This window comes from Canis aureus, chromosome 13 (assembly GCF_053574225.1).
Source record: "Canis aureus isolate CA01 chromosome 13, VMU_Caureus_v.1.0, whole genome shotgun sequence".
Taxonomy (NCBI): domain Eukaryota; kingdom Metazoa; phylum Chordata; class Mammalia; order Carnivora; family Canidae; genus Canis; species Canis aureus.
In genome coordinates, this window is record NC_135623.1 from 29033196 (window position 1) to 29056464 (window position 23269).

The 23269-nt window shown below is 36.4% G+C and overlaps 1 long non-coding RNA gene across 1 annotated transcript in view; it reads left to right on the forward strand.

The window, feature by feature from the left end:
- Positions 1-705: 705 nt before the first annotated feature.
- Positions 706-23269, forward strand: part of LOC144282236 (uncharacterized) — a 33773-nt gene continuing 11209 nt past the window's right edge. The window contains exon 1 of the long non-coding RNA XR_013350580.1: positions 706-5149. This is a non-coding gene — a long non-coding RNA (uncharacterized LOC144282236). The remainder of the gene's footprint in view (positions 5150-23269) is intronic.

Here is a 23269-nt window from a genome sequence, read left to right on the forward strand (position 1 = left end):
TTTAATTTCTTCTATTCTCTTACACTTGAAGCATTATGTCCCTTATGTCGTGCATGCTTGACAAATGCTTATGATTGATTAACTGAATGATACTGGGTTTTCCAACTGGGGCTGTGGCAAACGAAATAGATTCTTTTCAAATGTGCTGAATATATGACCATTGTAATAATTTTTCAGGGACCATAGATTAAACTTCCCCTTAAATGCTCATCAACCTTATTTTGAATCAGTTTTGTTTTCTGATTATAAAGCTAATTTATTCTTATTGCAAAATTATCAGGAAACAATAAAACCTATAAAGAAGAAAATAAAGTCACTTGTAATTCTGTTACTCAAAAATTTGCTAATATTTTGGTGCATAGAATATCTTCCAGATTTGTTTCTTTGAATACATTCATGAATACATACACATGTATATTTATTTATTAATTTTTTCCTTTCAAGTTTTTATTTAAATTCTAGTCAGTCAACATATATGGTAAAATTGGTTTCAGGTGTAGAGTTTAGTGATTCATCACTTACATATAACACCCAGTACTCATCATAGGTGTCCTCCTTAAAACCTATCACTTATTTAGCCCATCCTCCACCCCCTTTCCTATTTATTAGAATTTTTAAAATTGAGCTATAATTGACATATAACATTATATTAATTTTAACTGTACAACATATATTATGAAATGATCACCACCCATCACCATAAATAGTTGCAAAATGTTTTTTTAGTAATGAGAACTTTTAAGATTTACTCTCTGAGCAATTTTCTTTTCTTTTTAAGATTTTATTTATTTATTTATGAGAGACTTAGAGAGAGAGAGAGGCAGAGACACAGGCAGAGGGAGAAGCAGGTTCCATGCAGGAAGCCTGATGTGGAACTCAATCCCAGGTCTCCAGGATCACACCCTAGGCTGAAGGTGGTGTTAAACCGCTGGGCCGCCGGGCCTGCCTCACTTAGCAATTTTCAAATACATGATACAGTACTATTAATTATAATCACCATGTTGTACATTATATCTATATAACTTTATTTATTTATATTTAATTTATTTATTTGAGACAGAGAGAGAGAGAGAGAGAGCATATGGCAGAGAGAGAGGGAGAAGCAGATTCCCCATTGAGTAGAGCTTGATTCCAGGACCCTGAGATCATGACCTGAACCAAAGGCAGATGCGTAACTGACTGAGCCCCCAGGAGCTCCTCTTATTTATTTTATGACTGTAGATTTGTACTTAAAAAATGATTATTTATTTGAGAGAGAGCATGGAGGAGGGTGAGAGGGAGGAAATCTTCAAGCAGGCCCCCCGCTGAGTGTGAAACCCAATGCAGGGCTCAATCTCACCACCCAGGAAATCATAACCTGAGCCACAACCAAGAGTCAGGTGCTTAACCAACTGAGCCACCTAGGTGGACCTTAAATATGTACCTTTTGACCCCTTTCAGCCATATTTTCCAGCCCCAAACCCCACTTCTTTGTGGCAACCATCAACTATTCTATGAGCTGTTTTTTTTCCCCACATATTAGTGAAATTGCATGGTATTTGTCTTTTTCTGTTTGACTTATTTCACTAAACATAAAGTCCTCAAGATCCATCCATGTCGTCATAAATGGCAAGATTTCCTTCTTTATTGTGGCTGAATAATATTCCATTTTATATATACTACATATATATATTCCATTATACACACATGCACCACACTGTGTGTGTGTATCACATCTTTACCTGTTCATCCATTCATGGACACTTAGGTTGTTTCCATATCTTGGCTATTGTGAATAATTCTGCAATAAACATGGTGCATTTATCTTTTTGAGGTAGTGTTTTTGTGTTCCTTGGATAAATAGTCTGAAGTGGAATTGCTGGATCATGTGCTAGTTCTATTTTTAGCTTTGGGAGGCACCTCCATACTGTTTTCCATAGTGACCCTCACTAATTTATAGTCCCACCAACAGTGTACAAGTGTTCGCTTTTTTCCACATCCTCACTAACATGTGTTTTTACTTGATTTTCTGATATAGCCATCCTGACAGGGTATAAAGTGATATCTCATTCTGGTTTAGAACAGGTTTACTTTTTAAAAAACAAAAAAGAAGTTACTTTATACAGAAAGAATAATCATCTTTCTCATTCAGCTATACATGATGAACATCTTTCCATGGCAATGAATAGAGGCCTACCTTATAAGAATATACTGTGTTTTATTTAATCAATCTTCTTTAGATGAGTTTTCAGGCATTTTACAATTTCCTATTATAAAAAAATGCATAGCTGAATATCTTGACTCATCCTTTATAAGGAAAAATTCTTGAAATGTAGTTGCATAAAAGAAGTTTGAGCTCCAAGCATGAGATTAGTAAATACTTTCTGATTGATCATCAGACTATATGACTGATTATAGGGATCCAACTGTTGTTTCGCTACTTTGGAATGGTTAATATTCTAAGCAAATGAAGGTGTTTTATAAAAGTATATTTAAAAAAAATAAAATAAAAGTATATTTTTGAGGTAATTCTAAAGGTCCACTGACAAGAACTTTGAAATGACTATTTAGTAAGGAAACTGCTGAGAACTTTTTTGGTCTAAAGTTTTGGATAAACTCAACATACACTTAACTATCAAAGTCTTGATATCACTATCTCCCAAAGGGAAATACTAAACCACAGTTGTTTTTGTGGTTGATATTCTCAGTGATGTTGAGCATTAATAATGTCCCCTACTAGTGATAGGGAGATTCTTTATAAACTGTAGTTTGATTATCATGTATCAGAGGAAGTGGTAAATTCATACTAGAAATTAAAACTTTTTTGCTAATTCAAGACTCTTGGGGGAGATACTGACCTTTTACTCTTAAGTGACTAGTTTTAGAGAAAGCTTTTTGATGATATTCAGACAAATTCATGAATTCTTGAAAAAATGATGTGAGGCAGTTAATATAACAAAGTTAACACAGCATGATATTTAGGAGCATATACAGGCTTTGTTATTTGATAACTTGGGGTGGAATACTACTGTTTTTTCTGGAGCAAGAAACAACTTCTTTAAGCATTAGTTTTCCCATCTTAAAAATGGAGATGATCGTAATCTGAAAATTATTGAGAAGGCCAAATGAGATAATGCAAAGTGCCTGTCATATGGTAAACTGACAAAAAAATATCAATCTTTCTTCCTTATAATAATAATGATACTTTATCTCCAGCAGGTATGCATTACTACTTTTGAGAGATGAGTGTTCAACCTCAACCAATTAACAATGACCATTAAAATTAATTCCATATTTGTATGGAGTTCTATATGATTTGGGTTATAATCATTTAAGTATGTCAACTACACTAATTTTATTGAAAAAACCTGAGTTAGTAAATAGCATTACAGACTTTTTAAAAAGTGAAGATAGTTATGTTACTTTGAAATTAATTTAATAACTATAAGTAAATTGAAGGTTTTCAAGAAGTTATTTGAGGGAATATATTATGTTACAGAAGTAAAGGTAAAACTAGTGCTTTTTTCACTTATAGATTGCTAGTAGTTATTGTGTGCCATCAAAACTTCTTGAGGTAACTGCACAAGGAATTTAAAACATTTTCCTCCTAAAATCTCATTCTCTTAGAGAATATTGTATCATAAAGGTAAAACTTGTCAAATTAAGATTTTAAAAAGTATAAGATGCCTTACTGTGGTTTTCTCACTGTGTGTTTTTTATATAAGCTGGGTAAAGGAAAAATGAGAGGAAAATGACCTTTTTTTTGGAGACCATTTCAATTTTAATATTAAACTTAACATTGAAATCAATGTTTGCTTTAAACTAAAACATTGTAAAGTATTAGAGACCCTAGCACTTCAACCTAACTCAACTAATAAATATTAAGCTCATATCATGGGTCCAGCATTGTGTTAGAAATACAAAGATGAATTTTAAGTGAATGTTAATGCTGGGAGGGAATTTAGAGATAATTTAATACGAACTCCTTAATGGACAGAAGAGGAAATTAAGGCCCCTGAGAGATGAAGTGGCTTTCCCATAGTTAGTAGATTAAGTAACAGAGCCAAGATTAGAACACTTCCAATTTAGTATTCCTTGCATAGCCTCACACTAACTGCCCCAAAGTTTTACAAAAGATACTTGGTACAGTTTTTACATTGAGTAGAGCTTGCGGCTGGGCTATCCCAACAAAGCAGGTCGGGAAAATTTCCATGATAGTCAGCATCTCAGAATAGCAGCAGGTCACTGCAGTTTTGTTCCTAACTCTGTAAGAAAGAAAAAAAATTCTAATTATACAACTGGCACTGGACAAATGGTCCCTCTCAACGAATTTAAATGCTTACCATGTGCCTGGCTCTGTGTTATACTCTAGGAATGTAAAGTAGACTCAAAGTGGTTTTTGTCCAGAAGAAACTAACAGTCTAATGGAGGAAACAAATCTATAAGGAGATTAATTTCAGTAACATTACACAGTCTAAACCAATGTCTAGGAAAATGCATTTCAATTTAAAAAAATCATTAATTGTCAACACTATCTTATATTTTTAGGGTGTTTTAGCCAGGTACAAATACCCAACTCCTACTTCAGTTAACCCTCTAAGAAGTTTCTGTGGCAGGAATATGCAAAAGAAACAATGACAGAGTAAAGCAAAGTTAGCAGTTTGGCTACTAACCTCAGTGCAGAGGAATATGTTAAACTGAATAATAGTTTTAGGGGTGCAACCATTTTTCTAATCCAATTGGATTTAAATTACCTTAGGTCAAAGTACTTTTAACAGTCAGACTCACATTTTACATCTTATTCTGGTCACAGGGAGTAAAAATAAGCGTGAGATTGAAGGTAAGCTAGCTGATTAGCCCTCTGACATTCCGGGCCAGCTCCAGTTTTAATGTTCTGACAGCTTGGAAGAGAGCAAATGAGACAGAGCCGCTATCCCTGATATTTCACACTTGGAGTCTGCTATTAAATATGGCCTGATCAATGACTTTTTTTTTTTATTTTTTAGATTTTATTTATTTATTCATGAGAGACACAGAGAGAGAGAGAGACAGAGACACAGGCAGAGGGAGAAGGAGGCTCCATGCAGGGAGCCCAACGTGGGACTGGATCCTGGGACCCCAGGATCACGACCTGAACCAAAGGCAGATGCTCAACCACGGAGCCACTCAGGTGCCCCATAATCAATGACTTTAAAGCTGGTGTCCCCTTCCACTCTACTTGGGCAATTTGGTGTCTTGCATAAGGCATTATTTCCTCCCTAGAGTATTCTTTTCCTTTTATGCTGCCAAGTAACCTCCTTAAAAACTCCAAATTTTGTTTATAAAATCTTTTATTTAATGTTGGTAGATTTGGATCAGTCCTTTAATTGCGCCATATTACCTATTACATTTATGAACATATAGATGGGTAAAATGTTTAGTCTTAGTTTGCTCTCCTGAGTTCACAGAAGAGTTGAGCATTTCAGCAGAGGAGCTGACCAACCATGTAGACCTTACATATTTTTAGAGAGGTCACAAGAAGTGACAAACATTTTGAATGATTACAGCTCTACAATTCTACCATGAACCCATTTTTATTTTTGAAAACTTGGCATTACACAAGAAACAGACACTCTGACAGCATCTGATGATTATCTCATGAGGAAGTGCAGCTGTGGACAGTGGAGAGCAACAACATGGCAACTTGGGTCCAGAAAGCTTTGCCTTTAATTTGATCTTTTTCTCACAAGCAGAATCTAAGCAATCTGTAATACTAGGTGTTTGGTTTTACACGTTTATCACTTTTTTAAAAAAAGATTGTATTTATTTATTCATGAGAGACAGAGAGAGAGAGAGAGGCAGAGACACAGGCAGAAGGAGAAGCAGGCTCTATGCAGGGAGCCCCATGTGGGACTCGATCCAGGGACCCCAGGATCACGCCCTGGGCTGAAGGCAGGTGCTAAACCACTGAGCCACCCAGGGATCTCCCATTTATCACTTTTGAATGACACTGGACTCATCGACCTTTCATGTCAAACCTCAAGGTTTCCCCTCAAAACACATTTTTATACTCCCATTAAAACAAGCATTTAGTTTGTTTTTCAGATTATAATCTGCAGGAGAGTTACTTATGCAATTTAGATCTTCAATTCAATTGAACACACACCTATTGCATGCCTACTATGTCGTAGGCCTTAGGCGAGGTGCTAGAAACACAAAGATGGGGAATTCACAGTACGTGAGGATGGACAGACTAGCCAACTATAAGAAAATATTGACAAATGCTATAGGAGCAGCAGAAGCACTGCTAAAGGAAGGCAGGACAGGGAGACATAATTCTTGGTTGAAAGGGAGATCATTGCTGGAGAAAAGCAATGATTGGGATTGATGCCACTATAATATGGCATCCGGTTTCAGCTTCCTGTCCAGTGTTCCTTGGTGCTTGGATTTTACACCCTGCTCCGGCTGCTTCTTCTATTCCCTTTGCTAACTCTCCCAACCTTCACAACCCCTTATGTGACTCAACCCTTTTCTTGTGTTTCATCTTCCTTTGCTTCTTGCCCTCTTCCTTCTGGCAAGCCACCAGTCTTCCCTGTTTGTAGAACAAACAGTTTCTCTCACACAAATTCCCTCAACTTCTGTACTTCTCCATTTCTCCCTTCCCTAGTATTTCAAATTTTTTTTTTATTTTATTTATGATAGTCACACACACACACAGAGAGAGAGGCAGAGGCAGAGACACAAGGCAGAGGGAGAAGCAGGCTCCATGCACCAGGAGCCCAATGTGGGATTTGATCCCAGGTCTCCAGGATCACGCCCTGGGCCAAAGGCAGGCGCTAAACCGCTGCACCACCCAGGGATCCCCCTTCCCTAGTATTTCAAATGACACTTTTTGTGTGTGTGTGAATGCATGAATTAATGGATATGTCAGGCACTCTTTGTACTTAGATGCTGGGGATATACACATGCTAGTAAGATGGGCTTCTCCCTGTCTTCAAGCCAGTCACAGTGTCATGGAGTCGCATTGTAACTCCAACAACTCTTTACATCTGAGTTCTAGGCCTAAGTAGTCATCTACTTGTTTGATATTTCCAACTGTTTGTCCTCCATTTGTACTTCAAATGTAACATGTCCAATGCTGTATTGCCTTACTCCCATGCTGTGCACCGATTGGTTCGTTCTAGGTCATTTGTCCTCTCCTAGAACTAATAGCTACAATAGTACAGGACTGACACTGCAGGGAGGGTGGCTTCCCAACAAAACTCAGGCTGCTGCTACTAAAAGAAACATGAAAGATTGGGAAGGCAAAACTAAAGATATCCACTATATACTGTAAACAAACTTTCCGTGTACATGCAGCTTGATGGATGCCCAACTTCTAATCAAGATAGTGAGGTTTGAATGACTGAATTTGCTGTGGTCCAAACAGTCTGAAAATCATTCAGTAATTCACATTCGCCATTTTGAGAACTTTAAGTCATGTCAGAACGAAGTAGTATATTTTATAGAAAGTATATTAACTTCTATTCATTTTTTAGAAAATATATGAAAAAATCTAATTAAATGGATTTTGCAGATTCAACTATAAATACATCTCTTCCACAAAAGCCTGAAAATCAATGCCCATTTATATAAGCTAGTTTATGGAGTAGCCAGGAGCTAAATTGTCTATGTGAGAAAAATAGGACTTTGTTCCCTTATCCTAGCAAAGTTGGATACCACTGAGGTTTTGAGGTCCTGTACCTGATTGAGTCCTCCAGTGTTTCTTAGAATAGAATTACCTTTTTATATCAGGGAATAAAAACTCACATTAAAGACATACAGGGTATGTTTTGAGAACAATAAACTTCATAGCCAACCAACAGTCTTTGCCAGAAATGCTGAGATAAAAATAATTACTAAATTTGCACATAAATCTCCATAAATTCAAAATAGACACCAAAAGTATTTATTATCTCTATTTGACAGCCACAGTTAGCTTTGCTTAGGTAGTACTTAAGTCAAAGAGGAGAGCCTGGTGATTATCACTATAAAAAGCACTTACTGTGATAGACATTTGAGCAATAGTGAACATACATAAATGAAATCAATCAGTAAACATTAAGCGTAAGCAAAGACCAAGTGCCTGTCATGTAGGGTTGACAGATAAAACATAGGATACCCCCAAAACAAACAAACAAACATAGGCTTCCCCATTAAATTTGCATTTCAGATACAAATAAATAATTCTTTAGCTTAAGTATGTCCCTAGTATTTCACAGGAAATACTTAGAGTAAAAATTATAATTTTTCTGAAACTCTAATTTAACTGGGTGCCCTGTATTTTTATTTGCTATATCTGTCAACTTAGCTCTTATAACATAATAATTTAATTTCTTATGGGGACACAAAGATTATCAGAAGTTCTGTGTTCGTGGAAGGTGAGGCTGGAAGGAATTTGCTACCACATTTCCAATTGGTTAGGCCATGTTTCCTTTAAATGAATTCAATTCAATTTACAGAGTATCTCCTACCCTCTAATGGAGTTCTAGGTGCTGACTATATAGAGTTGGATACATTGCTTTCTTAAGAGTCTCAGAGCTCAAGTGAAGATGGCTTTAGGCCTCTGGCACAGGTGGTCCAGAAATAACATGTGAAGCAGAGAAAGCAGAATATGACCACTGAGCAAATGTGACTGTGAGGAAATAGTTGGGTAGAAGAAAAATTATATAATAAATGATGAGCAAGTAGAAACATCACTTTAAGAATATATAGCAGTGGACATTAATAATGTACTATGAGAGAGAAATAGAGAGAGAGAGAGAGAGAGAGGCAGGCTCATGTGTCACCAGTGGATGTGACATTATATCAACAACTTGGTCTGGAAATAGGTTAAGAAATTATTTATTGTATGTTTTTTGAGAGCAGTATTGAAACCAGTTAATGTGTAAAAACTCTCCCCACTTCTCTTTTTTTAATTTGTAAACATTTTTTTGAGAGAGAGAGAAAAAAAGAGACTGGGGGGAGGGGCAGAGGGAGAGGGAAAAAGAGAGAGAGAGAATTGCAAGCAGGCTCTACACACAATGTGGAGCCTAAGGCAGCGCTGGATCTCATGATCCTGAGATCATGACCTGAGCTGAAATTAAGAGTCAGACGCTTAACCCAGTGAACCACCCAGGTACCCCCAAACTGCCCCTACTTTTCAAACAAAACAATGTCAGCTCATTCATATGGAAGACAGAGAATGAGAAAAATCACCATTTGGAATTCTTAATGGAAAATTGATTTGGGCAAAGATAATCGATAGAGGGATCCCTGGGTGGCGCAGCAGTTTGGCGCCTACCTTTGGCCCAGGGCCCGATCCTGGAGACCCAGGATCGAATCCCACGTCGGGCTCCCGGTGCATGGAGCCTGCTTCTCCCTCTGCCTGTGTCTCTGCCTCTCTCTCTCTCTCTCTCTCTCTGTGTGACTACCATAAATAAATAAAAATTTAAAAAAAAAAAAAAAAAAGATAATCGATAGAGCCAAAATCACTAGGTGAGAAGCTGATGAGGAAGAAAATATTTGTTTAGTATGTCCACAAGTCACTTGTTAATTGCAAAGGGAAAAAAAAAACAAACCCTTACTTTTACAGTGGGGGCACTTGATGACTTAATACAGCTATCAAACCCAGTGTCACAACAGACAAGCGGAAGTTTGTGGTTCTGGGTGTGTTCACAGGATTATAGTGTCAGTATGACACAAATGTTTAAACTAAATCTAATCAAGTTTTTAGACCCAATTCCCAGGTTACAGGAAAGAGGAAAAAAAAAAAAAGACAAAAGAAAAAAAGAACAAGTTCAGTGACACCAGAAGGCAGGTCAAAGCACTAAAAGGCAGTGTTTTGTTTGTGATTTGATCAGAGAAACCAGAAAAACCCTTTAGTTTTGAAAGTAGATAGGCAGAGGTTGCTTCTCTCAGCTTTTATTGAAAACTCTATTTGTTCATAAGGATAGCAGGCTGATGTTGGTGGTCTGAGCAGTTATTCAAATATAAAGGAATAATTTTATATTAGATAGAAAAACAACTCCAATTTCAACATGAGGAAGCAATACAAATTTAAGAAACATTGAGCTTTCCTTAGAATTAGAGACCTTTTTCTAAATAAAAGAAGAAACTGTTCTTATCTGAATACAGGCATTTTGATTGCTTGGTTCCACTGAACCCTTCTTGCTGCTTTTGCTACATTACATTCTCGTTCAATGTGCGCTTGCCTTCTTTGCAATGAAAGCAAATTAATCTTTAACATTGATTTTTAAAGCGTTCTTTAGACTTCTAACTGGATCGTTTCTTGTTGATGCTATTACACTGCTATTACATTTTGGACTTAGTGAATGGCATTGAAAATCACCTCTCTTGTTATATTTAAGCTTAGGTGAAACAGCAGAGAAGCATATGGTTCATTCCTTCCGCATAGAATGCAGATTGCTTTGACTATGGGCTCTTCTTGATTAGAAGAAAGAATTGAGAGACAGTAGAGCACTGCACCCTGTTTTTTGAGAGAGGAGAAAACTCAAGTTCACCCTTTTGGAGCTGCCAGACAGCATAGCATCGGAGCAGAATGCCCTATTTTTGCCACTGGCAACTCCACCCTTGCTGCTCCCAGAAACACCCTTCAGTTTCCCCTCTATGCTATTTTCTTCCCCTACTGGTTAGTACACATTATTACTGTTAAATAATAATTAAATGCATGTTCTTGTCTAGTTTAGAGAAATCAATTTATTTTATAGTCTTGCTACACTACTGTTAAACTTTACATAGCTCTTCTATCTTGTATATGTGAGTACAAGAGCTAGGTTCATGGTAGAAAAATGGTTACTTTACTGCATACATGGATAGAGCAGTTTATAATCTTAAAATAAGCTTAAAACCCTTCAGATGATTTCTTATGCATACTAAAATTTGAGGTCCATCTAAGCCATGAGATTTCCTTATGTTTCTTTATTAAGTCAGCAAACATGTTTAAGCACCTTTTGTGTACTATGATCCATAAAAAAGTAATATAATAATCTCTGTCCTGAGGGTGGTAATATGGTACATAGGAAGAACAAAGTTTACACATAAAGCTGTAACAGGAACTTATTATAATCTGCCTTCCCAACTTCTGGGTGTTCCCAGGCTAGTGTCTATAGGTATGAATGGACGAACCATGTTAACCAATGGCAAAGAGGCTAAATTGATGTATGTACTTGTGGAGAACAGCTCCTGATGTGTTTGAAGACCAAGAGTAAGGTTTAAAACTCTGAGAGTAGAGAGGTTGGAAGATGATGGCAGAGTAAGAGGACCCTAGGCTTGCCTTGTCCCATGAATACACCTAGATAACTATCAAATCATCCTTGTACCCCAGAAATTGACTTGAAGGCTGACAGAACTCTGCAACTAAAGGTAAAGAAGAGGCCACATCAAAGGAGGCAGGAAGTGCTTGGGAGACAAGTGGGTTGTGGCTATTGCAGTGGGGAGGGACCCATGGTCTTGGAGAAGGGCAAGAGACAGATTATCACACAGGGGAGTGCACTGGGAAAACAAATCCCTACAGCAATTGGCTTGGAAAGTGAGAAGGTCCACATTTTGTGAGTTCTTGCAACCAGTCAGACTTAAAGCCTAGAGTATCAAAGGTCAGCAGGCTTAGCTGAGAGACAGCCCTGAGTGCATTGCACTGCTCATGGAGAGAAGGCAGGCAAACAACTGCAGACACACAGCATGGAAAAAGCAATCCAAAGAGCACCTGGGCCACACAGTTATTAGCTCATCTTGTAGGGTGTCCCAGAGAAATAGTGTTCACAGGGAAACCCTCCAGGAACAAAGAAACTGGCAGGCATCACTTCTCTCTCCTGCTCTTCAGCATAAGCACAGAGCCACTTCTGGGAACTAGTGCAGCAGTGACACTTCCTACCTATCTTAATTACACCAAGCCCTAACCCCAGTGGTCCAGTGGAACCACCCATTCCAGTCATATTTGCCTCAGACCCAGAGTGGTGGGTGGGTCCCTCCTGGGCCCTAGGAATATCAGCCCAAACCTCTGCTCACACCATGTCTCCTGAGGCATGAGTTTTGTGAAGCTTTGGTTCCAGTGTCAATGGCAACAGATCATATTTCACAAACAGAGCAGAGCACACCTAGTTAAAATGCATTACATTTAGGCCAGGGACCAAACACTGCCCACAACAGGCAAAGAGAGCCTCTGCAGACAAGTGGCCTAAAGGACGAAGCAGTCAGGACAAAAGATCAGAGCCCACATGGCACACATTGGAGCCATTCTGGGAAGTGCCAGGCCCTGGGGAACAGGTAGCACTCGCTATACAGCAGGGCACTAGAGGGCCTCTTCTATATAAGGCCATTATCCTCAAGAACAGGAGATGTAGCTGACTTTCCTAACACGGAGAAATAGGCACAGTCTTAAGGAAATTGAAAAGACAGAGAAATTTATCCCAAATGAATGAACAGGACAAGGCCACAGCCAGAGATCTAAGAAAAACAGATATAAGTAGCATGCCTGATAGACTTGAAAGTAATAATTATAAGAATACTCACCAACTTGAGAAAAGAGTGGAAGACATGCATGAAACCCTTAACACAAAGATAATGAATAACATAATAGAGATAAAGGGCTTAATAAGCAAAATGAGAAACACACTTGATGGAATGAACTGCAGGCTGGAAAAAGCAGAGGAATAAAGTAATGAACTAGAAGGTAGAATAATGCAAAGTAATCAAACAGAATAAAAGAGAGAAAAAATAATTATGCATAATGAGAATAGACTCAGGGAACTCAGTGACTCCATCAAACATAATAACATTTGTATTATAGGAGTCCTAGAAAGAGAGAAAAGGGGGCAGAAAATGTATTTGAAGAGATAGTAGCTGAAAACTTCTCTAATATGGAGAAGGAGACAGATATCCAGATGCAGGAGGGACAGAGAACAGAGAACTCCATCAAAATCAATAAAAACAAATTCACACCAAGACATATTGTAATTAAATTGACAAAATATAGTGATTAAAAATTTAAAGCACTAAAACAAGATAATAACTTATAAGGAAAAACCCATAAAGCTATCAGGTGATTTTTCAGCAGAAACTTTCCCAAGCCAGAATGGAGGGGCATGATATATTCAAAATGCTAAATAGGAAAAATCTGCAGCCAGAATACTGTGTGCAGCAAGGCTGTCATTTAGAATAGAAGGAGAGATAAAGAGCTTCCCAGGCAAACAAAAACTAAAGGAGTTCATGACCACTGAATTAGCCCTGCAAGAAATATTAAAAGGGCCTCTTTGAGTGGAGAGACCAAAAGTGACAGCATAAAGGTAGGAAACACAAAAGTTATCAAAATGAATATTTCTATAAAAAAATCAATGAGATTCACAAAATAAAAGGATGTAAATATAACAACATATACCTAAAATATGGGGAGGAGAAGAGTAAAGAATGGGTTTGAATTTAAACAACCATCAACTTAATATAGATCACTATGTATAGAAGATGTTATACAGAAACCTATTGATAACCATGTATCAAAAACCGCTAATAAATATGCAAAGAATAAAGAGAAAGTCATCCAAATATATCACTAAAGAAAATCAGTAAACATGAAAGACAAGAAAATAGCAGAGAAAATCTTCAGAAACAACCAAAAAAATAATAAAATGACAATAAATACATATTTGATTTATTTGATCACTTTGACTTAAAATGGACTAAACACTTCAATCAAAAGACATTGTGTGACCCATCTATATGTTGCCTAAAAGAGACTCATTTTAGATCTGCAAATTGAAAGTGAGGGAATGGAGAAACAGCTATGATGTAAATGGATGTCGAAAGAAAGCTGGAGTACAACACTTATATCAGAAAAAGACTTTAAAATAAAGACTATCATAAGAGAAAGAAAAAGGACATATATAATCATAATCATAATGGGGATGACCCAATAAAAAATCTGGTAAGACCACAAATATGTGAAGGTTAGATAATATGCTACCTAAACAATGAATGGGTCAGTCAGAGATAGAGGAGATAAGACGTTACATGAAAACAAATGAAAATGAAAACCATGGTCCAAAATCTTTGGGATGCACCAAAAGCAGTTTCAAGGAAGAAGTTTATAGCAACGCAGGTCTACCTCAAAAAGAAAAAATCCAAATAAGTAACTTAACCTTACCTAATCCAAATAAATAACCTAACCTAACCTAACCTAACCTAACCTAACCTAACCTAAAGAAACTAGAGAAAGAATAATAAACAAAACCTGAAACCAGCAGGAGGAAAGAAATAATTAAGTTTAGAACAGAAATAAATGACATAGGGGTGCCTGGGTGGCTCAGTTGGTTAAGCACCGGCCTTTGGCTCAGATCATGATCCCCAGTTCCTGGGATGGAGCCCATGTTGGGCTCCACTTACCCCTCCCCTGCTGGTGCTCTCTAGCTCTCTCTCTTTCAAATAAATAAATACAATCTGAAAAAAAGGAAAAAGAAATGACATAGAAACTAAACAAACACAATAGTAGAGATGAATGAAACCAGGAACCGGTTCTCTGAAAAGATCAACAAAATGGATAAACCTCTAGCTAGACTCATAAAAAATACCCAGATAAACAAAATCACAAATGAAAGAGATGAAATAACAACCAATACCACAGAAATACAAACAATTGTAAGAGAATATGAAAAAATACATGCCAACATATTGGATAACCTAGAAGAAATGGATAAATCCTAGAAACACATAAACTACCAAATCTGAAACAGGAAGAAATAGAACATTTAAACAGACTGAAAACCCACAAAACAATTGAATCAGTTAACCAAAAAACTCCCAAAAAACAAAAGTCCAGGACTAGATGGCTTTACAGGTGAATTCTACCAAATATTTAAAGAAAAGCTAATATCTATTTTTCTCAAACTATTCCAAAAACTACAAAAGAAAGGAAAACTTCCAAATTAATTCTATGAGGCCAGTGTTACCCTGATACCAAAACCAGATAAAGACAATACTAAAAAAGAAAACTGTAGGGCAATATTCCTGATGAACACTGGTGCCAAAAGTCTCAACAAAATACTATCAAACCTAATTCAACAATATATTAAGAAAGCATACACCACAATTAAATGGGATTTATTCCCTGGTTGCAAAAGCGGTTCACTATCTACAAATCAATCAGTGTGATAAATCACATTAATAAGAGAAAGGATATGATCATTTCAATAGATACAGAAAAGGCACTTAACAAAGCACAATATGTATTCATGATAAAGCCCTCAACAAAGTGGGTTTAGAGGGAACATTACCTCAACATAATAAAGGCCATATATGAAAAAGACACAGCTGACTGACATCATCCTTAATGGTGAAAAACTGAGAGTTTTTCCGCCAAAGTCAGGAACAAGATAGGGGTGTCCACTCTCAGCACTTATATTCAGTGTAGTACAAGACATCCTAGACACGGCAATCAGACAACAAAAAGACATAAAAGACATCCAAATCAGTATGGCAGGATTAAACTCTCACTATTTGCAGATAACATGATACTATTTATAGAAAACCTGAAAGACTCCACCAAAAAACCCTGCTAGAACTAATAAATGAATTCAGTAAAATCACAGGAAATAAAGTCAACGTGCAGAAATCTGTTGCATTGTTGTATACTAATAATGAAGCAGAAGAAAAAGAAATTAAGGAAACAATCCCATTTATAATTGCACCAAAAATAATAAGATACCTAGGAATAAACCTAATTAAAGAGGTGAAAGATCTGTACTCTGAAAAAACACTGATGAAAGAAATTGAGGAGGACACAAAGAACTGGAAGAACATTCCATGCTTATGGATTGAAAGAATAAATATTGTTAAAATGTCTATGCTGCACAAAGCAATCCACAGATTTAATTCAATCCTGATCAAAATAACACCAGCATTTTTCACAAAACTAGAACAAACAATTCTACAATTCATATGGAACCACAAAAGACCCCAAATAGCCAAAGAAGTTTGGAAAAAGAAGAGCAAAGCTGGAGGCATCACAATTCCAGACCTCAAGTCATATTACAAAGCTGTAGTAATCAAAACAGTGTGGTACAGGCACAAAAATAGACACAGAGACCAATGGAACAGAATAGAAAACCCAGAAATAAACCCACAATTATATGGTCAATTAATCTTTGAAAAGCAGGAAAGAATATCCAATGGGAAAAGCACAGTCTCTTCAACAAATGGTGTTGGAAAAACTGGGCAGCCACATACAACAGAATGAAAATGAACCACTTTCTTACACCATACACAAAAATAAGTGCAAAATGGAATAAAAACCTAAATGTTAGGCCTGAAACCATAAAAATCCTATAAGAGAACCCAGGCAGTAACTTCTTTGACATTGGGCATAGCGACTTCTTTCTGGATATGCCTCCTGAGGCAAGGGAACAAAAGCAAAAATAAATTACTGGGACTATAACAAAATAAAAAGCTTCTGAAAAGCAAAGGAAGCAATTGACCAAACTAAAAGACAACCTATGGAATGGAGAAGATATTTGCAAATGACATATCTGATAAAGGCTTTCTATCCAAAAAATATAAGGAACTTCTAAAACTCAGCACCCAAAAAACAAATACTCCAGTTAAAAACGGGCAGAAGAAATGAACAGACATTTCTCCAAAGAAGATGTTCAGATGGCCAGCAGACACATGGAAAGATGCTCTTCATCACTCATTATCAGGGAAATGCAGATGAAAACTACAATGAGATGTTATCTCACACTCACTCGTCAGAATGGCTAAAATCAATAACAGAAGAAACAATAGGTGTTGGTGAGGATGCAGAGAAAAAGGAACACTCATATACTATGGGATGGGGGGAGATGCAAGCTAGTGCAGCCACGGTGGAAAACAGTTTGGAGTTTCTTCAAAAAGTTAAAAATAAAACTACTCTACAATCCAGCAATCCAGCAATCACACTACTTGGTATTTCTCAAAGAATATATATTATACATATACACATATATATATATTCCACCATGAAAAGAACGAAATCTTGCCATTTGCAATGACATTGATGGAACTAGAAGGTATAATGCTAAGCAAATAAGTCAGAGAAAGACAAATACCATATAATGGCCTTCATGCATGGAATTTAAGAAATGAAACAAACGAGCAAAGGGAAAAAAGAGAGAGAGACAAATAGAGAAACAGAATCTTAATTATAGAGAACAAACTGATGGTTACTAGGGGGGAGTTGTGTGTGGGGGGAAAGGTGCGATAGGTGGTAGGGATTAAGGAGGGCACTTGTGGCGATGAGCAACAGGTGATATATGTGATCGTTAAATCACTGTAATGTATATCTGAAACTAATATAACACTGTATGTTAACTAATTGGAATTAAGATAAAAACTTGAAAAAATTAAAAATATGTATAAAAAAAAGATTCTGAGAGTATTAAAAGAAGATCCCATTCTATGTTATAATGAGAAAATAAAAGCTACTAAAGAGCATTGAGAAATGGTGGGAGAGATGGTAGGGGAACTAGGATGATCCAGTTCAAGGGGAATATTTAAATTATGCATGGTGTGTGTAAACAGCATTATCTGTCCTTCCCCTGTTGACTCAGCTGGTTGAAGTTCTGTCATAGATTCAGTTCCCTACTGAGACTGGATAAATTATTCTTGTTTTTGGCCACAGTCTGCATCACACAATCTAAGGCATCAAGAACAGGTGAAATGGGGCACTGGGGAAGGATGGGAGATCATCACACATTCATCTCTATTTTGGGTGAAGAACTGAAGGCCAATGAGAATGGGTGGTGGTACCATCTTTGTAGGAGGTAGTAGACAATAAATGATAAATTTCTCAAATTATTTCCCAAAGCTTTAATTGGCACAGAGAGCTGTTGTTTTTGTAGGGGGTTTTCTTCAGGCAAATTTACCTTTCTGAAGAAAAAATACATAATAATTTCTTAAGGAAAATTGGTAAAGTTTAACTTCATGCTGTTAGAATTCTTATATAAATTCTACAATGCTTCATTTGGTAAAATCAGTTCATTTAAATATTTATATCAGCACATAAGCAGGTAGCTCCCTTTTTGTGCACATTAAATAGAGCTTAAATATAAAAAATCTAGAGGTTAATCTGTTACATCCATATAAGGAGACAACAGTTCAATGCCTCACTTTTAAATATAGCAAGCTCCATTCGCTAACATCAGCTAAGATGCCTCAATGTTTCCATGCAAAATTTTGTTCCTAACTCAGCCCTAGGAAAATGCCTCAAGGTAAAACTCAAACAATGTATCTTTCAGCAGACCTCTTCATAAATTTTCTGAGTTTAAAATTACTATAAATATGGACAGTGTGTTGGAATATTCATATGCTTGGTTTTTTCCTGTGTCTAATATTTGAACAAATAGGAAACGTTTATAGTGGACAGCATCATCATAATAATGAATGTCAGTGGGAAAATTTTTTTTAAATAATTTCCCATCATCATTTAATACCAAGAATCTCTCCTACATGGCTTAAGGAAAAATATTTTTCTAAAAATATCACTTTTACAGAAATAAAAGAAAGAAGGTCAGTAAATAAATCCACAAGCTAAGGGCTGGGTGTCTTGATCTTGGACTACCTCCATGGACATATGTTATGCTTTGTATAAGAAGATAATGTTAGGGACACCTGGGTGGCTCAGCGGTTGAGTGCCTGCCTTTGGCTCAGTGTGATCCTGGATTCCCAGGTTCAAGTCCCACATCAGGCTCCTTGCATGCAGCCTGCTTCTCTGTCTGCCTGTGTCTCTGCCTCTCTCTCTCTCTCTCATGAATAAATAAATAAAATCTTAAAAAAAAAAGAAGATGCTGAGTGAAGTAAGTCAGTCAGAGAAGGGCAAACATTATATGTTCTCATTCATTTGGGGAATATAAATAAGAGTGAAAGGGAATATAAGGGAAGGGAGAAGAAATGTGTGGGAAATATCAGAAAGGGAGACAGAACGTAAAGACTGCTAACTCTGGGAAACGAACTAGGGGTGGTGGAAGGGGAGGAGGGCGGGGGGTGGGAGTGAATGGGTGACGGGCACTGGGGGTTATTCTGTATGTTAGTAAATTGAACACCAATAAAAAAAATAAAAAAAAAGAAGATAATGTTACCTGTCAACTATCATTAAGACTTATTTATTAGTAAAAGGATAAATAACTATACAGAAATCTGAACTTACAAAAATACATTTTACCAAAACTGGTAATCCATTGAGCAGAAAGACTTGACTTTCTGGTTTTAGAATAACCAATGAAAAGGATTTTGTTTTGCTTCATTTTGTTTGAAGGATCATACGCACTTACAAGGAATCATTTTGAAGCTAATCAATAGAATACTTTATTATTTTTTGTTTTGTGTTTATTATATATATTTAATAGAATACTTTAATCAAGGTATCAATATTCTTCACTATAGCATGGGGAGGAATCAGGGAAAATAAATTTTTAATTAACCTATTTACCAGATAATTAAATTATACTCTCTGGAGACCAGGAATTGCAACCTCAAATGTTTGCAGGAGGGAATATATGGATGATAATATGGATGATAATATGGATAATATGGATGATGAAGCAGACTGTGTATAGCATGCATGGAGAAAATTCTTAAGCTGAAGATTCACACTCAGTCTAAAGGAAATAGCAGTACTCTGCTCAGTTTACATAGTAATGAGAATTTCTAGATCTTTTGATGGTCAAGAGAAACTCCAATGTAGAATTTTTTTTTTTTTTTTTTTTTACAAAATCTCTCAATAACTTAATGCTGGGAATTAAATAATTTTTAGAAATGTGTTTGTCAAAACACACCTGCTGGGTAGAATTGTCTTGTGATCTACCAATTTATGACCCTTCATTTTAACCCCAAATTGTGGTATTTTCATTTGTCTTTCTCTGCCACATAGAACATTGAATAGTATATGCACATAAAAACATTATTGTAAAAAATAAGGAAAACTCCAACTGTTTAACATTTTTTGAATATTTATTTGGAAAACTAATATAATTTGTATATTTTGGGCAAAGGTTTTTACCATAATCAACACACATACCTATTGGCATGAGAGCTTATTTCCACCTAATGAGTGAAATAGGAATGTTGATTTTATTGACCCAACACTACTGATTCATGGAAGAAAAGAAAGCTGGACTCTTGCTCTCTCTCTCTTGTCACACACATATACAGACACACACAAGCACTGTGAAACAGAATACGCATTAGTAAAAGTCATTGTATAATTGCAAATCCAAAAGGTCAGGGTTCATATGTCTATAAGTAAAACTAATATATTTGGAAGTGATCTTGCCTCAACAATTCTTACTTTTATTTAACTTCCAACATGCTAGCACAGTAGAGATCATTAATAGAAGCAGGCAGTCCTTGGCATGAATGAAGGAGCTTGCTTTATAAATTAAAAAGATGCATGTTGAGGAAAAGATGAAAAATAGTGAATTTTCTCATTTTGAATATGTATAGTTTAGAATTGTCATCATCTTGGGTCCTTGCTAAATGTGTTAGAAATTGTGCATTTTTAAAGTAAGCTTTTTTACTTACTTTAAATCATAAATCATTAAATAATCTAATGGGTGTTTACTAAGTAAACCCAAGGCTATGTATTATCTTCGAAGACCCAAGCTTTAGATCTTTTGGAATGACTTGACAATGCATTTTGCATATTTAGTTACCCCTGAAAATAACATTATCTCTAACTTGTGCCTTTTTTTTTTTACTTTGACTCTTGTAGATCACTTATTTCTGCAAGCATTCATCACCTATAGCCTTTTAATCATATAGCACTAAGGCTGTGTCTTGAGCAAATTCATCAGTATTATTTCTAAGTTATTCATTGGAGTTACAAGATAAACATTTTCTAATATGACATTTATTTTTCTAAAAGAAGGGAACTTGGTCATGGTATCTAAGAATGTATAAACATCAATAAGTACCTTTATTCCTTAAAAATGCTAAAATTTTCCAATTTTCAATTAAACTTTCTTACAGGGAAGAGTAAGAAGAGGGCACTTACAAAAAATTCCCATTATTAGAATCAGAGCCTAGCATAGACTCATCTAAACAATTTTACTATAAAGCACATACCTATAAACATATTATATAATGTTTTTTGTCTGAAGAGTTAAAGCAGGTCACATATCACAATCAAAGCAAAGATAAACACACATTGTAACCTAGAAACATGATTAAAAATGTCATTATCTTACATAATCAAAGTATCATTTAAGTAGGTGAGCCAAAACAATTACACACAATTCAGTCTATTGATAAATTCAGAAGAAACTTTATTGTCTGCTCATGGTAATACTTATATGTCCCTATGTCTACTTGGAGTTATAGATTGATTATTTAGATGAGGTTACACTATCATAGTAGAGTTTTCAGATTGATGCCTGAAGATACTCTGTATTTTATCCAGAATGATGGTGCAAAGTAGGCTATCTATAATTATAATTGAGGGACACAGCCCAAGTTTGGAATGTTTTCTTTCATCCTCAAAGATATAATATGCATATTACAGAACCACAGGCCATTGCATCAAGTTGCTGGTGAAAATAAATCATGTCATCAAAGGAAAAGATTCCGATAGAGTAGAATTTTGTCTTCCAATTCTAAAAAGTTCTCCTCGATTGCACTGTAAGTGCCAAGGAAAATTATTTTACACAATGATCCTAAGACAAGGCACTGTTGATATTTTGTGTATGGTCATGTGATTAGCAAAGAGTTGGAAGTATCTGTTGATCCAGTCTTGTCTTTAAGTATAGAAATACTCAATGATTTGGTCTGCTTCTAAGACACTATGTTTTAGGTACTAAGGATTCAAAGATGAATTCTCATGTTTGAGAAATTCAGTGTCTAATCAGGGCGACAGACACATAAACCCATAATCACAATATGATGTTGTAAATATTAAGTTGGAAGCAGGCACAGAATGCTATGGGAACACAGAGGAAATATGGACTATGGTTTTCAGAAATGTATATCTTAAGGTAAGGAATCCAGCAAGGGGGCAATTGAAATACTTTTCACAAAAGATGAGCCTGATTCAGGGCAACAGTTTTTAGGCTAGGGAAAAGGAGATAAAGTCAAGCAATAACTAAGAAATATAAGAAATAAAAGGCTTGATTAGACAGGAGGAGAAATAGAGATAGTGATATAGATAAAGATGATAAAAAAAGGATAAAGAGATGATAGATCATAAGACAGATAGGGAGAGATAAAGACTAGATGTGGATAGATTTCTGGCTTAGACAAAGGTGCTATTAATTGAGACCGGCAATATAGGTGAAGAGCCAAATTTGGAGGAAAATATTGTATTGGTTGGGGCAAGGAGGGGTGGGAAATATAGTAGGAAGTTGAAGTAGGGTTACCTGTGGCACATCTTTGTAGATAATGTCCAACATACGGTTTAATATAAGAATCTGAACCATGTGTAAAGGTAAAGTACCAGCACTGGAGGAGATAGTTAAACCCTAGTTGAGTAAGAGGATAATAAGTGGGTCCTCATGGTGATACTCTGAACCTTATTATCATCCTGATTTTTATACATCTAACAGCAGAAGTACTCCTACAACCTATAAGTCATCACTGAGTGCTACCATCTTCTTGGCTTCACCAAAGCCAACCACGTTCTCATTTAAAGGAAGTGTTTGAGAGCCTAATATTAAACCAGCCTTGAAGCTGGTCTCATTTTAAGTTCACCCGCAGTCTTGCGCTTCCCCTTAGTTTTAGTAGCAGTGCCTAAACATGCTGGTTCATGATTGAGTCCCACTTCTGTGGTTGCCCCAATCTGTACTTGAAGTCCTCCAGCCTTGCTTTACTCCCATCAGTGACCCCCCCTCCGCCTCCCGGGACTGGAGCCTTGTGTAGACCTCATGTTTGGGTCTCTGCTGCAAGACTACCTTGATTCAAGGTAGCACCTTCATTATGCCTGGGCCAGCTGCCTCAGTGTAGACATTTGTTGTTTTACAGAGCCCAACACTCACTCACACTTGTTCTAGGAAATAACCTTAACCAGATTTCCCTTTGGTGAATCCCCTCCATCTGTCAGCACAGGTGGTTATTGTGAGGCTGACCTTATGCTATCCTTAAAGAGGTTTCAGACAATCAACACTTTGCATTTCCTTAACTCCAGTGATTGCCTCAAAAGTGGTGTGTGTTCTAAGCAGAGGCAAGGCTGTATGGTCCCACTTCCCTTCATTCATGTATGCGAAAGGCTTCTCTCTTCTCTTGTTGGATGAGGCTAAGAAAGCAAATAGCCCTGGGAAGTGCT